Source organism: Coffea arabica, chromosome 8e, assembly GCF_036785885.1.
Source record: "Coffea arabica cultivar ET-39 chromosome 8e, Coffea Arabica ET-39 HiFi, whole genome shotgun sequence".
NCBI lineage: Eukaryota > Viridiplantae > Streptophyta > Magnoliopsida > Gentianales > Rubiaceae > Coffea > Coffea arabica.
In genome coordinates this window covers 42,674,384-42,689,100 of record NC_092324.1, presented here as the reverse complement: position 1 = coordinate 42,689,100, position 14,717 = coordinate 42,674,384, and the positions used below count along the sequence as shown (strand labels likewise).

Sequence of the window (14,717 nt, the reverse complement as noted above, 5' to 3'; positions counted from 1 at the left end):
AAAAAAACTTAAGCCATTTTAAACAACTAAACATGTTTTTTTTAGTTATTTTGTCCTGTAAAATCATGTTAAACGTTCAATCAATCTTTGGGTGCGGCCATGATACATCTTGGTAGGTGTTTGCGCTGCTCATTGGGGGCGGGTTAGAATTGGATTCAACTGGAGAAATCACGGTGGGAAGAACCCTTCGGAGCTACAAAGGGCAGTGGTGCCATCCACAAGGGAAGGGGTTTAATCATGGTGAGAATGTGACGAGTTGGGCTTGCGGGGCTACATTGTGACAAAAAAATTTTATTTTATTTTTTGAAAAAAATGTTATCTTGGAAAGAGGATAAAATTGAGGTGCGAATTGATCTGCCTAAATATAATCATGAATGTACCAAGAGGAAACAATCCGCACGACTTCTAAACTATTCACTTTGTTCGGACCCCTCAACTATATATTGTCTGAAATAAGTCCCTGAACAATATATATATATATAGATCATTTTTAAGGACTTTAGGTATTAGCAGTGATGGAATGAAGGGCAGTGGAAAAAGTTTAGGGGATAGAGCAATGCTGTGGGATTAGTTTAGGAGTTAAAACAACCGTGCTATAGCATTTAGTTCAGGGGCTAAAAGTTGACTTATTTCTAACTGATCAATTTTGCCCACTACAAACGCCGAAAATTAACAAAAATCCTTAAACTTGACTTCTTCTTTTTTTCTTTTTTTTTTTGGCTCAGGGGCTTGTTTTAGACGATTTATAGTTGAGGGGTCGAAACTGAGCAAAGCGAATAGTTTAAGGGATCAACAGGATCGTTTCCTCGTGTATTAATTACATATAAATGTTTAAGGATTAATCTATCTAGTGTAATTACTTTATTACATTAGTGGATTTTATTTTTTTATTATTATTTAAAGGAGACACCAAACTCCAAAATAGATAAGAAAAGAAAAAAAAAAAGAGATTGAGAGTTGATTTAGAGACCTTAGGGTCACGAAACTAGCTGATATTCCAAGGAGTGGAGTTAGGTTTTTGGACGCGAACTAGCAAGAATAAATACATATTTATTAGCCTAAAATTTTTCTCTACACATGCAGCATGCGTCTATATCATATAATGGTAATGAAGTATTTATTCGACTTGTTTGAAACTATTTTACGTTCAAGTATTCTCTCTAAGAAGTTGCCCAGAAGTTACCAAATTCCTCCACCGCACTCCACAGAAAGAGAAGAGAAGAGGGCATGACCTAACATTTTCTTCACACGGATAGTTGCTTTTGTTAAAGTTATACTCCCCATTAGTTTCTCGGCTTTTGCTTTTTGGCTTTTGACGATTCAATTTCTGCTTGCATTTCAAGCAAGATCTAAAGGAGGATGGCGACCGGATTTGGCTTGGGGCATGAATGATTTCATATGATCTTGGGACGAACGACCAATTGTGTTGCAGTTTCTTGGTTCAACCTCAATCTGTGCACACTTTTTCTTTGCATTTCATAATTTCAGAAATTCCCTTGAGGTTTCTGATAATTGAATGTGGCTCCCTTAAAGTTTCAAAAATTGCATCTACCTCCCTTATTCATTTAAAATGACAATACTAACCTTAATATTTTAATTAAACTCTCTTGTTGCCATGTTTATACGAATGGATGGATTTTATAACTTTTTTCCTTTTTCATTCTTATTTATTTCTCTTATATTTCGTTAGAAGTATAGAAGAACTATTAATATTGTCACTAATATCAATTCAAATTAAATATTAAACTAGTAATTTTTTTGATGACTTTTAATATCATCCAATTTTTTTATAACTCTTTTTATTTGTATCAAAATTAAGAATAAATCAACAATAATTAAAAATAAATGGCCCAAAATCACTATCAAACTATGGTAGTTCCATCATTAAACTAGTCCATAAACTTTTATTAAAAAATAGTCCATAAATTTAAAAAAAAAACACAAGATAATACTTTCTTCTCTATCTTAAAAAGAATCTATATTCCTAATAAAACACTATAAAAAATATCTTATCATAAAAAAAGATTTATTGTTATAGTTAATTATTAAATAACAAATATTGGCATGAAAAACTTGAGACTTCTTTTTTTGAAATAATTATGCCAAATTATTTTATAATTGTTTTGAAAAATGAATTAAACTTTATAAGATAAGGGTATTTTAGGATATTCATTAAATTTTTGACCTTATTTTAAGGTTTAGTTACTAAAATTTCAAATTAAGGGAGGTCAGTGTAATTTTTAAAACTTCAAGGAAATTGAGTGAAATAGTCAGAAATCTCAGGGAAGTTTCTGAAATTATGCCTTCATATTATTCTCTTTTCGGTCAAATCATAAGATGCCTATCCCATCCAATACGCAGTTACAGTAGTGTTTACTGTTTATACACGTTTTAACTTTTAGTACAGTAATACACGGTAGCACGCATTTGATACTTACTCGGATGTGACTATTTTCTGCGGAGAGTAATATTCGAGAAAACTTCTTTGAAGTCTCCAGTTTTTGACTTATTAGTTGACCCCATAATTCCATTGACCTGATCTTTGAAGTCTGCTCTGGGGAAAGCTAGGAAGTTACACAAAATTACCATTTACTAATCAGGGGGATTATGGGCCTATTCTCGTTTGATTATTTCACCTGAGTTTAGAGTTTGATTTTGAATACAAGTATTTTTTTGATACTCTAGCTTGGTTTAGCACCTAAATTTTAGATTTTAGTAGACAAAAAAAGGTTAATATCTAGAGTCTAACCAAGTATAATTTTATCATATTCTGATTTTTCTTTATAGTCACATCCCACAATCAGTTAATGCAAAACCCAGAGAAAGGCCCTTAATTTATTTGGTTCAATTTCTCACTTAATTGAGTTGAGAAACAGTGGACACATTTCCTCTATAAATTAGTAGCACAATAGGCATCTAAGCCATCCACTTTCCTCACATTTTAGACTCAAGGGTATTACAAGCATATAGTTTTTGCTAACACCATCACACGAGCACTCTTCCGATCTTTCTCCCTCTCAGAGTTCAGCGCATACACCAGCACACGAGCACGTCTAGTCTTTAATCTGATTGTTTGTTTTTTTATGTGCCTTCGTCTTTGCAAGTTCTAGCTAGTTTCAGGTTGTGGGTTGCATAGAAAAATGGGCGGTAAGCTTAGTATACTAGAAAACAGGACTTACTACAGCATAGAACTCAGGATGTGGGTTCACCCTGCTAGACCTGACAAATTTGAGAAAATTATCAGGATAAAGCCAGGTGGATCCATAAGAGTAAAGGCCAAACAGGGTCTTCTTGATTTTGACAAAGTATTAGTAATGGTGTATGCAAATGGAGTTTGGACAGGTAACTACATCTTTCCACTCCACCTGATGACCTATGCGAAAGTCATCTGCGACAGAAACCAGCACGGTGGTGTCATTATTCGAGGCAAAAGAGCATTCAACTTTTGCAGACTCAAGTTCTTCTCTAACTCCCTCTTAATCTTTCATTCAAATACTTGTGAAAGTTTTTATTTTGTAAGGTAGAAACGTTTCGACATTTCTCATTTTTGTTTCTGAATCTTGCAGATGTTTTGCCTTCATTCCTGCAAAATATGTTGGACTGGGAATGATCGAAGAGGAGATATAAGCAAGGGCCAGCAAGTTTGGTTAGTCACTCTAATATCACTCTTCTTATTAGTCACCAATGATTAGTGCAGCAACACCATCATGACATACCAAAGAACTAATTATAGAACGGCTGATCAATAAACGTTTACTTTATGTTCGTTCGTTGCAGGCCTGTGGAAGCTCCTGATATGTCTGTTTGGAGCTGATCTTTTCTATTTTTTGCTGCGTCAACTGCCAAGTGAAGCTGAAATACCAATTGTGCACGTCTAACAAAGCATTTGTCCTTTTTTGATGTGTTTGGTGATTGGGTAATAGGTACTACTATTGTCAAGCATTTACGACTGGTTTTAAGGTTTTTTGTTCGTCTTGGCAAACATTCAGGCGTGTGAGCATTCTTGCCATGTATCCTTGTAATATGGTTTCAAATAATGGTTTTGAAACTGTTTGGAAAATCTCTGCTATATATATGTATGTCCACAACAGCTATATGTCCATATGGTAGTTGGTCTGAAAGCCTTGAGGAGTTTCTGTAACATATTACTATGCATGGGGAGATTCTATACCAGATTAGCGTGCATAATTAATTATGCCACACCCTGAGTGGAATTAGCCACTGAAACCTCATATTAACTTACACTTTAGCCATTTACGGTAATTACAACCTTAGCCAAGTAACGCTCCATCCATACAATTCTTAAGATCAAACCTATTTACAAAAACTGCATGCACAACATAATTGTCTTAAAATCTAAGTACAATGTTAGAGATCAAAAGTGTAGTCCCAACATTATCTGCATCTAAACATGTAGTCCAGAGTAACAAAAGCATTTGTCAAGCCTTCCGCCTCCCTCCTGTAAACCCTTGCTATGATCGAAGTCCTCCTCGTAAAAGGTTCCATTCTTTGAAAGGTTCAACAAAGAAGTATAGGTGATTACATGACCAAAAAGTAGTCCAAGATCCCGTCTACCTGTCTAAATACGTTAGTACAATAATGCGTTTGATAGAAAAAATTAGAGTTTATTGCTAAAATAACTCTTCTTTTGAAACATATACCCAAAGTAACCTAATTTTAAAATTTATTGCCTTTATAATTTTTTTTTTCACATAGGTTGCATATGTGGTAGGATAGAGATAGAGACACATACTATCTCTCTTTCTCAACTAATATCTTCCCTGATTCTCTCTCTAAACCTTCCCACTTTTTTTTCCTTTATTATTTTTTGTCCTTTCGTTATTTTTCCTTGTCAAATGTAATTGTTAAAAGTCAATATTTATATTAACAACATCTAAAACTTTATTATCATTCCTGATATTATATCTGTAGATGAAAATATTCTCCTCGAATTGATAATTTTAAGGTAAATGAAGATTATTCTCTTGTCTTTTTTGTTGTGCAGTTTTTGGAATATTCCTATGGCCTTCAAAAAATTTTGAATACTAATTATTTTAACAAATGATTTCTCACACCGTGTGTTTGATAAAATGTCTAAAAGGAAAACTATGTAACAACATAAATTCATACTCAATATAAGCATGTTCATTTGTAGTGCCTCTCTATCACATAATCAAATAATCTCGTATACTTTGAAATATTTTTGTACATTTATTCAACATCAATTAATGGCTTGTGTTACTTTTGAGAAACTTTAGCATTATTTTAATTGCAATAGTTTGATTACTTTTTGTAAAAGTTCTTTTCAAGGAGTATGAAGCATAACATAAATAAATATGATAGTCTTGAAGTTTTTTAACTTTTTCTTGTTATTGCTTATAATGTTCATTGCAATTTTTGTATTTTGCAAATTTATTTTTGAAAAAATATATGCAATAAGTTTGATACATTTAAAAAAATTGCAGAGAGCAATAATAGCCAGGTCAATATTGGTAAAATTTATTTTACATAATTATAAGGAAATTATCAAAATTATGCAATTTTCTTGTGCCTCTATAATATAACAGTTTAAATTTTTAGTTTTTATTGGAAATTATAAACTAGATTAAAGCTTTCCTTTCTTGTTATCCTACATGGCAATTAGGGTAATTAGGTGGCAACAATAACATCGATTTGGGAATAAAATTTGAAAGTGAATCACATTGGAAATATTTTTTAGAAAGAGTATTATTTTGATAAAAAACTCGAAAAAATTATGTAACAATAATATAGACATAACAAATTAGTAACAGTTCAATAACCATTGGACATGAGTTCGTTACAAATCAGTTCCCATCAGCAACTTGGATATTGAGCTATTGATTACGTCAATCGGTTGGAAACAAAGAAAGCTATAACTGTTTGTCTCACTGATAGGGGTACAAACGAGTCAAGTCGATCTTGAACAGTGTTATAGTCGAGTTCGACTTGATGTAGCATTGCTCGAAATCGAGCTTGACTTAATCTGAGTTTGAAATTTTACAAATTGAACTCAATTCACTAAAATTTCTAAAATGCTCAAATTCGACTTGTTTGGAGCAAACTCGAGCTCGAGCCCAATCGAGTTTGAATTCGAGTTCGATGTATTGAGTTTGATTAGACAATGAGGCATTTTGAAAATTTACCTAAACTCTAAACCTATATATGTAATTTATGTACTACTTAATAAGACTCAATGAATTATCGAGTTTAACTAAAAATGATTGATACCTTAATCTTGCTTTAGTCTCTACGTTATGAATTGGAACACTTTACTATAAAAACCATCACTTAAGTACAATCATTGGTGCCCCCGGATCATCTCAGCCGGTTGTCGGGTGGCCCTCTGGGTCATGCGACGCAGGTTCGGGTCTGGCCTCTCTTATCATCTGAGCGCTTTTGGGGACGGGGTACTTCAGATCCAGAGAAATTAGTCTGATCAAATTGGAATACTCCTGATTTGCCCAAAAAAAAAAGGTACAATCATTGGTGGAATCCTCAAAAGGTGAGGAAGAACTTGTTCAAACTACTTCACGCTTAAGTATTCTCTCTAAGAAGTTGCCAGATTCCTCCACGCACTCGAGAGATAGAAAAAGAGGAGGGCATGACCTACCATTTTTTTTCACAGTGGCGGTTGCTTTTATTAAATTTCTACTTGTACTAAGATCCAAAGGACGACAAAAGATAACTCTGCCGTGATGACAGGCTTTGGCTTGGGGCATCGATGACCCTGGGAATCATTTTGGGCTCCACAAATTGTCTAATAATTTCTCGGTTCAACCTCAAACTTTTCACCATTTCTCGGTTCAACCTCAATACTTGCACACATTTTCTCTTCATTTTACCTTTTTTGGGTTAAATCCTGAAAAGCCCATTTTGATATGCATCTGCAGTTTTTACGCACTTAAATAACTTTTGGGCACAGTAAAATGGTTAAATACGTTAAATACTTATACTGGGGGAGGGAGGATGGGTTGAATAGTTTAGAGGAGGAAGTAAAAGCGAAAAAACAATTATACTAAAAAAAAATTGTTAGATTTTTATATGGATGTGAAAGTTTTTTTTTTGTTGGCAGACGTTGTAACTGGACATCACGAAAACCAACTTTACCATTGAGAAAGAAAAAAAAAAAAAACTTAACCCATTTTAAACAACTAAACATGTTTTTTTTAAAGTTATTTTGTCCTTTAAAATCATGTTAAACGTTCAATCAATCTTTGGGTGCGGCCATGATACATCTTGGTAGGTGTTTGCGCTGCTTATGCGGGGCGGGTTAGAATTGGATTCAACTGGATAAATCATGCGGGGAAGAACCCTTCGAAGCTACAAAGAGCAGTGGTATCATCCACAAGGGAAGGGGTTTAATCATGGTGAGAATGTGACCAGTTGGGCTTGAGGGGCAACTTTGTGACAAAAATTTTAAAAAAATAATAAAGTTATCTGGGAGAGAGGATAAAATTGAAGTGCAAATTAATCTGCCTAAATATAATCATGAATGTATTAAGAGGAAACAATCCACACGACTTCTAAACTATTCACTTTTGTTCCGATCCCTCAACTATAAATTGTCTGAAATAAGTCCCTGAATAAAAATATATATATATATATATATATATATCATTTTTAAGGACTTTTCGTTAATTTTAGGTATTAGTAGTGATGGAATGAAGGGCAATACCGACCCAATGGAAGAAGTCAACTTTTTTGAGGGGCCACAACAGTGCTGTGGAAATACTTTAGGGGATAGAACAATGCCGTGGGATTAGTTTAGGGGCCAAAAGTTAGACTGATTTCTAATTGATCAATTTTGCCCTCATTTCGTCTCTATTAACGCTCAAAATTAACAGAAATCCTTGAACTTGACTCTTTTTTTTTCGCTGAGGGGCTTATTTCAGACGATTTATAGTTGAGGGGTCAAAACCGAGCAAAGCGGATAGTTTAAGGGGCAAACGGGTTGTTTCCTCGTGTATTAATTCAAATAAATATTTAGGGATTAATCTTTCTAGTGTAATAACTTTATTACATTAGTGGATTTTTTTTATCATTTAAAGGAAACACCAAATTCCAAAATAGAGAAGAAAAGAAAAAAAAGAGAGATTGAGAGTTGATTTAGGGACCTTACGGTCTCCAAACTAGTTGATATTCCAAGACATAGTTATTAAATCTGGCCCAGTCCGGCGGTTCAACAGGTCAACTCGATGAACCAGGCCGAGTTATCAATTAGATCGTTTATGCATTGAATTCGTTGACTTTTTAACGGATCAGCGGTTCAACCAGTGAACCCGTTGAACCGATCGATTTTATGAAGAACCCGGTCTACATGGAAAAATTTTATGAAGATGCTAGAATGGAAATTCAAACACAAATGACATGCATGCTGATAGAATACAATCACTACTCGACCAACTACCTATTTGTTGTTATCTTGTCCTTCTTATGCTATATATTAGACTTTTATTCTTATTTTATTTCTCCAAAACAAAATTTATTTGAAATCTTTTAATAACATTTTATTATTTCCCAAACTCTATAAATTATGAAATTGACTTAAAAAATAACATATTACATAATTCCTTTAAAGGCAAATATTATTCTTAATAAACTTTTGCACTTAAAATTCATAAATAAACTAGATAATTACACTTAGATAAAATTTTATATTTGAAATTTGGCAGATTACTAATTAAATTTAGGTTGTTAATTCTTATAAGAATTAATGATTTTATAATAAATTAGACTAACTGAATATTTATTATGGCATAAAAATTATGAGATATAATATTTAAATATATTTAGTGATCCACCGATTGGACCACTCACCCACTGATTGAACCAGTAACCCGTTCACCCACCTCTTTCACCTGATTCCTCCTCGGGACGGGTTTAATAACTATGTTCCAAGGAGTTAAGTTAGGCTTTTGGATGCACACTAGCAAGAATAAATACATATTTATTATCCTAAAATTCTCTTCTACACATGCAGCATGCGTCCATATCATATAATGGTAATGAAGTATTTATTCGACTTGTTTGAAACCATTGTCCATTTGGCAAATGAGTTTTTTGAATATTCATCTCAAATTTTACTATAACTTATTATAAAAGTTATAGAAATTTTTTTTAAAATATGTAAATTTTTGAATATTTTAAAATATATAGTTTAAAAATTTTAAAATTTTTTTTAAAATTATTAAACTAAAATTATTAAAACACTTATAGCCGACAAACTCGATAAAAAAAAACTTACTTGCCAAACAGAATTCAAGTATTCTCTCTAAGAAGTTGCCCAGAAGTTACCAAATTCCTCCACGGCACTCCAGAGAAAGAAAAGAGGAGGGCATGACCTGACGTCTTCTTCACACGGATAGTTACTTTTATTAAAGTTATACCATATTAGTTTTCCGGCTTTGCTTTTTGGCTTTGGACTTGGATTTCAAGCAAGATCTAAAGGATGGTGGTGACCGGATTTGGCTTGGGGCCTGAATTGATTTCTTGTGGACCAAGAATGATTTCATGTGATCCCGGACGACCAATTGTGTAGCAGTTTCTTGGTTAACTTTCAACCTCAATCTGTGCACACTTTCCTTTGCATATCATGCTATTCTCTTTTCGATCAAATCATGAGATGCCTATCCCATCCCATATGCAGTTACAGTAGTGTTTACTGTTTACACGCGTTTTAACTTTTAGCACAGTAACACGCAGAGCTTCTTTGAAGTCCCCAGTTTTTGACCTATTAGTTGACCACATAGTCCCATTAACCTGATCTTTGAAGTCTGTTGCGGGGAAAGCTAGGAAGTTACACCAAATTACCATTTACTAATCAGGTGGATTATGGGCCTATTCTCGTTTGATTATTTCACCTGTGTTTAGAGTTTGATTTTGGATACAAGTTTTTTTTTTTTTTTTTTTTTTTTTATACTCTAGCTTGCTTTAGCACCTAAATTTTAGATTTTAATAGACAAAAAAGTTAATATCTAGAGTCTAACCAAGTATAATTTTATCATATTCTGATTCTTCTTTATAGGCACATTCCACCACAATCAGTTAATGCAAACCCTTTTGAAAGGCTCTTAATTTATTTGGTTCAATTTCTCACTTAATTGAGTTGAGGAACAGTGGACAAATTTCCTCAATAAATTAGTAGTGCCATAGGCATCTAAGGCATCCACTTTCCTCACATTTTAGACCAAGGGGTATTACAAGCATATAGAGATTTTGCTAACACCATCACACGAGCACTATTCTGATTAGGGATGGCAACGGGGCGGGGTTGAGGTGGGGACCCCTCCCCCATCCCCCGCCCCGCTACCTGCAAACTCCCCCCGTCCCCCCTCCTCCCGCGGGGTTAATAAAATTTTATTATAGTTAAATTTTAATAAATAATCAAATACTAAAATATCAACACATCATCAAGTTATTATTCATTTTAATTTTACAATTGAAACTCATAAAAACAATCAAACAAAAATTATTTGAATACAATCCAACATGATGAAATAAATACAACTAAAATAGTTAAGTTTTTACTTTTGGTACAAATACAATCACTAATTCATTATTGTGTTTGTGCTTTTTTTTTGAGAAAAAAGTGTTATTCTATTAAGTGTAATTAGAAATTTAGTATAAATGTATTAGTAAATTTAGTATAACTAATTAATAAATTCTATTAGTAGACATGTTTAATTATTCGTATAATTGATAATATTAATTATATTACATACACTAATATATATTATATAATACATCTCACTACTAATGTCATTATCATAAATTTATAACTAATTAAATTACATATTATATATAATTATATATATAAATTTTTTTTTTGCGGGTGGCGGGGCGGGGGTATACTCCCCCGCCCCCCGCTCCGTTTCTAAACGGGGGAAAAAAATTCCCCTCAGTCCCCGTCCCGAGAGCCTCCGCGGGCACCCGCCTCCATTACCATCCCTAATTCTGATCTTTCTCCCTCTCAGAGTTCAGCGCATACACCAGCACACGAGCACTGCTAGTCTTTAATCTGATTGTTTGTTCTTTATGTGCCTCCGTCTTTGCAAATTCTAGCTAGTTTCAGGTTGTGGGTTGCATAGAAAAATGGGCGGTAAGCTTAGTATACTAGAAAACAGGACTTACTACAGCATAGAACTCAGGATGTGGGTTCAGCCTGCTAGACCTGACAAATTTGAGAAGATTATCAGGGTAAAGCCAGGTGGAACGATAAGAGTAAAGGCCAAACAGGAGGGTCTTCTTTATTTTGACAAAGTATTAGTAATGGTGCATGCAAATGGAGTTTTGACAGGTAACTGCATCTTTCCACTCCACATGATGGCCTCTGCGAAAAGTCATCTGCGACAGAAATTTTAGAGTCTAACCAAGTATAATAGAGTCTAGCTTGCTTTAGCACCTAAATTTTAGATTTTAGTAGACAAAAAAGTTAATATATCTAGAATCTAGCCAAGTATAATTTTAGGGATAATTTCAGAAACCTCCCTGAGGTTTCTGACAGTCTCACTCACCTCCTCTGAATTTTGCAAAATATCAGATACCTCCCTTGTCAGATTATTGGGCCCTATTTGTGATATCATTGATGATGAATTGACAGATATACCCTCATAACTTATGATATATTTTGAAGCTATTTTGACATAATTAGTTGAATGAGTAATACAGATATAACTTTTGATATCACTTATGATATACCTTCTATTCCACTTTATACTTTTTATTCGTAGTACAATCACCAATGAAGAGTTTAGCACTAGTGTTACCTTTCTCTAAAGTCATGTATTTCATGTTTTTTTTTTTTGTAAGATAATTATCTAGTGTAACTCATTACTTATATTTGGGTAAATTTGGTTTTCAAAATTCAATGACGTAAATTGTATATTACATCATCTCATAAAGGGATGCGACACAATTTGGGTTATTGAATTTTTTGAAAATCGGATCTACTTAAGTTCTGGTATTCAAACGAAGCTTGTTGAATAAATTCGACTAACTATAGTGTGAATTAAATTTTTTTTTTCAAAAATCTCAACTAAAGTATCTAGCACTAAACGAAATGAAGTAGCTTCATTTTCCACAGAGAAAATCGCAAAAAGAGTTATTAAACCATTGAGAAATTGGTTATTTGATCGTTACCCTATTTATGTAACTGCAATTGCCATTCACTCAATTAACCAAATAGTGAAAATTTTTTTGTGACTTAACTAGTAAAAATTTATACTTTTAATTACTCAAATAATATTTTTTATGACTTAACTAATAAAAATTTATACTTTTAATCACTCAAATTATAAAACTATACATTTTTTTTATATTACGAAAAGTATTTTTCAATTAATTGAATGATCATATTAGCTAAATAAATATCTAATAGCTAGAACAAAAAAATATAAATAAAATTGTAACATTGTTTGAAGAAGCTATCTGCATTTATCTCTATCTGGTTCAACTTATTACTTCTTTTTTTTTTGCTTTTGCTTTTGCTTTAGCTCAAGTTGTGGATAAGCAAAAAGGGCATATGTGGAACACAAATATCATCACACTCCTCAAAATATTTTTTTAATGCTCATTTTTCTGACATGGGCTGATCTTACTACTCCAACTATAAGTTCAGGGGAGGTATCTGATATTTTGCAAAGTGCAGGGGAGGTGAGTGAGACTGTCAGAAACCTCAGGGGAGGTTTATGAAATTATCCCATAATTTTATCATATTCATAATAGAGTCTAGCTTGCTTTAGCACCTAAATTTTAGATTTTAGTAGACAAAAAAGTTAATATCTAGAATCTAACCAAGTATAATTTTATCATATTCTGATTCTTCTTTATAGTCACATTCCACCACAATCAGTTAATGCAAACGCCAAAGAAAGGCCCTTAATTTATTTGGTTCAATTTCTCACTTAATTGAGTTGAGAAGCAGTGGACAAATTTCCTCTATAAATTAGTAGTACAATAGGCATCGAAGGCGTCCACTTTCCTCACATTTTAGACCTAAGGATATTACGAGCAAATAGTTTTTGCTAACAAAAAAAAAAAAAAAAGTTTTTGCTAACACCATCACACGAGCACTATTGCAGTCTTTCTCCCTCTTAGAGTTCAGTTCATACACCAGCACACGAGCACTGCTAGTCTTTAATCTTTTCAAATTCTAGTTAGTTTCAAGTTGTGGGTTGCATAGAAAAATGGGCGGTAAGCAGTATACTAGAAAACAGGACTTACTACAGCATAGAGCTGAGGATATGGGTTCAGCCTGCTAGACCGGACAAATTTGAGAAAATTATCAGGATAAAGCCAGTTGGATCCATAAGAGTAAAGGCCAAACAGGATCTTCTTGATTTTGACGAAGTATTAGTAATGGTGTATGCAAATGGAGTTTGGACAGGTAACTACATCTTTCCAGTCCACTTGATGACCTACGCGAAAAGTCATCTGCGACAGAAACCAGCACGGTCGTGTCATTATTCGAGGCAAAAGAGCATTCAACTTTTGCAGACTCAAGTTCTTCTCTTAGACCTTAGTCCCTCTTAATCTTTCATTCAAATACTTGTGAAAGTGGGACTGGGAATGATCGAAGAGGAGATATAAGCAAGGCCCAGCAAGTTTGGTTAGTCACTCTAATATCACTCTTTTTATTAGTCACCAAAGATTAGTGCAGCAACACCATCATGACATACAAAAAGAACTAATTATAGACCAGCTGATCAATAAACGTTTACTTTATGTTCGTTGCAGGCCGGGGGAAACGCCTGATATGTCTGTTTGGAGCTGATCTTTTCTATTTTTGGCTGCGTCAACTGCCAAGTGAAGCTGAAATACCAATTATGCACATCTAACAAAGCATTTGTCCCTTTTTGATGTGTTTGGTGATTGGGTAATAGGTACTACTGTCAACCATTTCCAAATGGTTTAAGGCTTTTTGCTCTTCATGGCAAACATTTCAGGCGTGTGAATATTCTTGCCACGTATTCTTGTAATATGGTTCCAAATAATGGTATTGAAACTGTTTGGAAAATCAGCTATATGTATGTCCACAACAGCTATATGTCCATATGTTAGTTGGTCTGTAAGCCTTGAGGAGTTTCTGTAACATATTACTATGCTGGGGGAGATTCTATGCCAGATTAGTGTGCATAATTAATTATGTCACACCCTGAGTGGAATTAGCCACTGAAATCTCATGTTAACTTAGGTTCCGTTTGATAAAATTGAATCTGAATTTTAAAGTCTGAATTCTGAAATTTAAATATTGAAATAATTAATTTGCTGAATTTTAAGCACTGAAAAGAAATATATGAATATTTAAATTTTAATGTTAAATTTATTTATACTGTTTGATAAATATTTATAAATGAATGCTTAATAAGTTTAATTTGACAATTTTGTCCTTATATCTTTTCATTCAAAAAAGAAATAAAACTTGTGATTTAAGTAATTTAAAATTGTTAGGTATGAAAATGACAATATTTATTTTTAATTCAAATTAATATAAAAGATGAAATATATTATATGAGGAGTATGGAGAAGATGTAAAAGTCATTAAAAAGAGAGAAAAGAGAAATAGAAAATCGTTAGATAGAGAATATCCGGTTGTTTAATTAGATAAGAATTTTGAACATAATTAACAAACAAGAATAGATTTGGTAGATAAGATAAAATAGTTGAAGTAATTTTATTGATTTTTATCAGAATTAAGC

General features: G+C 33.1%; 2 long non-coding RNA genes across 2 annotated transcripts; both read left to right on the top strand.

Moving 5' to 3' along the window:
* Nucleotides 1–2,936: 2,936 nt before the first annotated feature.
* On the top strand, nucleotides 2,937–4,060 carry LOC113703127 (uncharacterized). The gene is made up of 3 exons (XR_003451367.2): nucleotides 2,937–3,457; nucleotides 3,567–3,646; nucleotides 3,778–4,060. It is a non-coding gene; the product is annotated as an uncharacterized lncRNA (long non-coding RNA).
* An 8,684-nt stretch (nucleotides 4,061–12,744) lies between these two features.
* On the top strand, nucleotides 12,745–14,038 carry LOC140012991 (uncharacterized). Its single transcript, XR_011820052.1, has 2 exons — nucleotides 12,745–13,627; nucleotides 13,756–14,038. It is a non-coding gene; the product is annotated as an uncharacterized lncRNA (long non-coding RNA).
* Nucleotides 14,039–14,717: the final 679 nt, after the last annotated feature.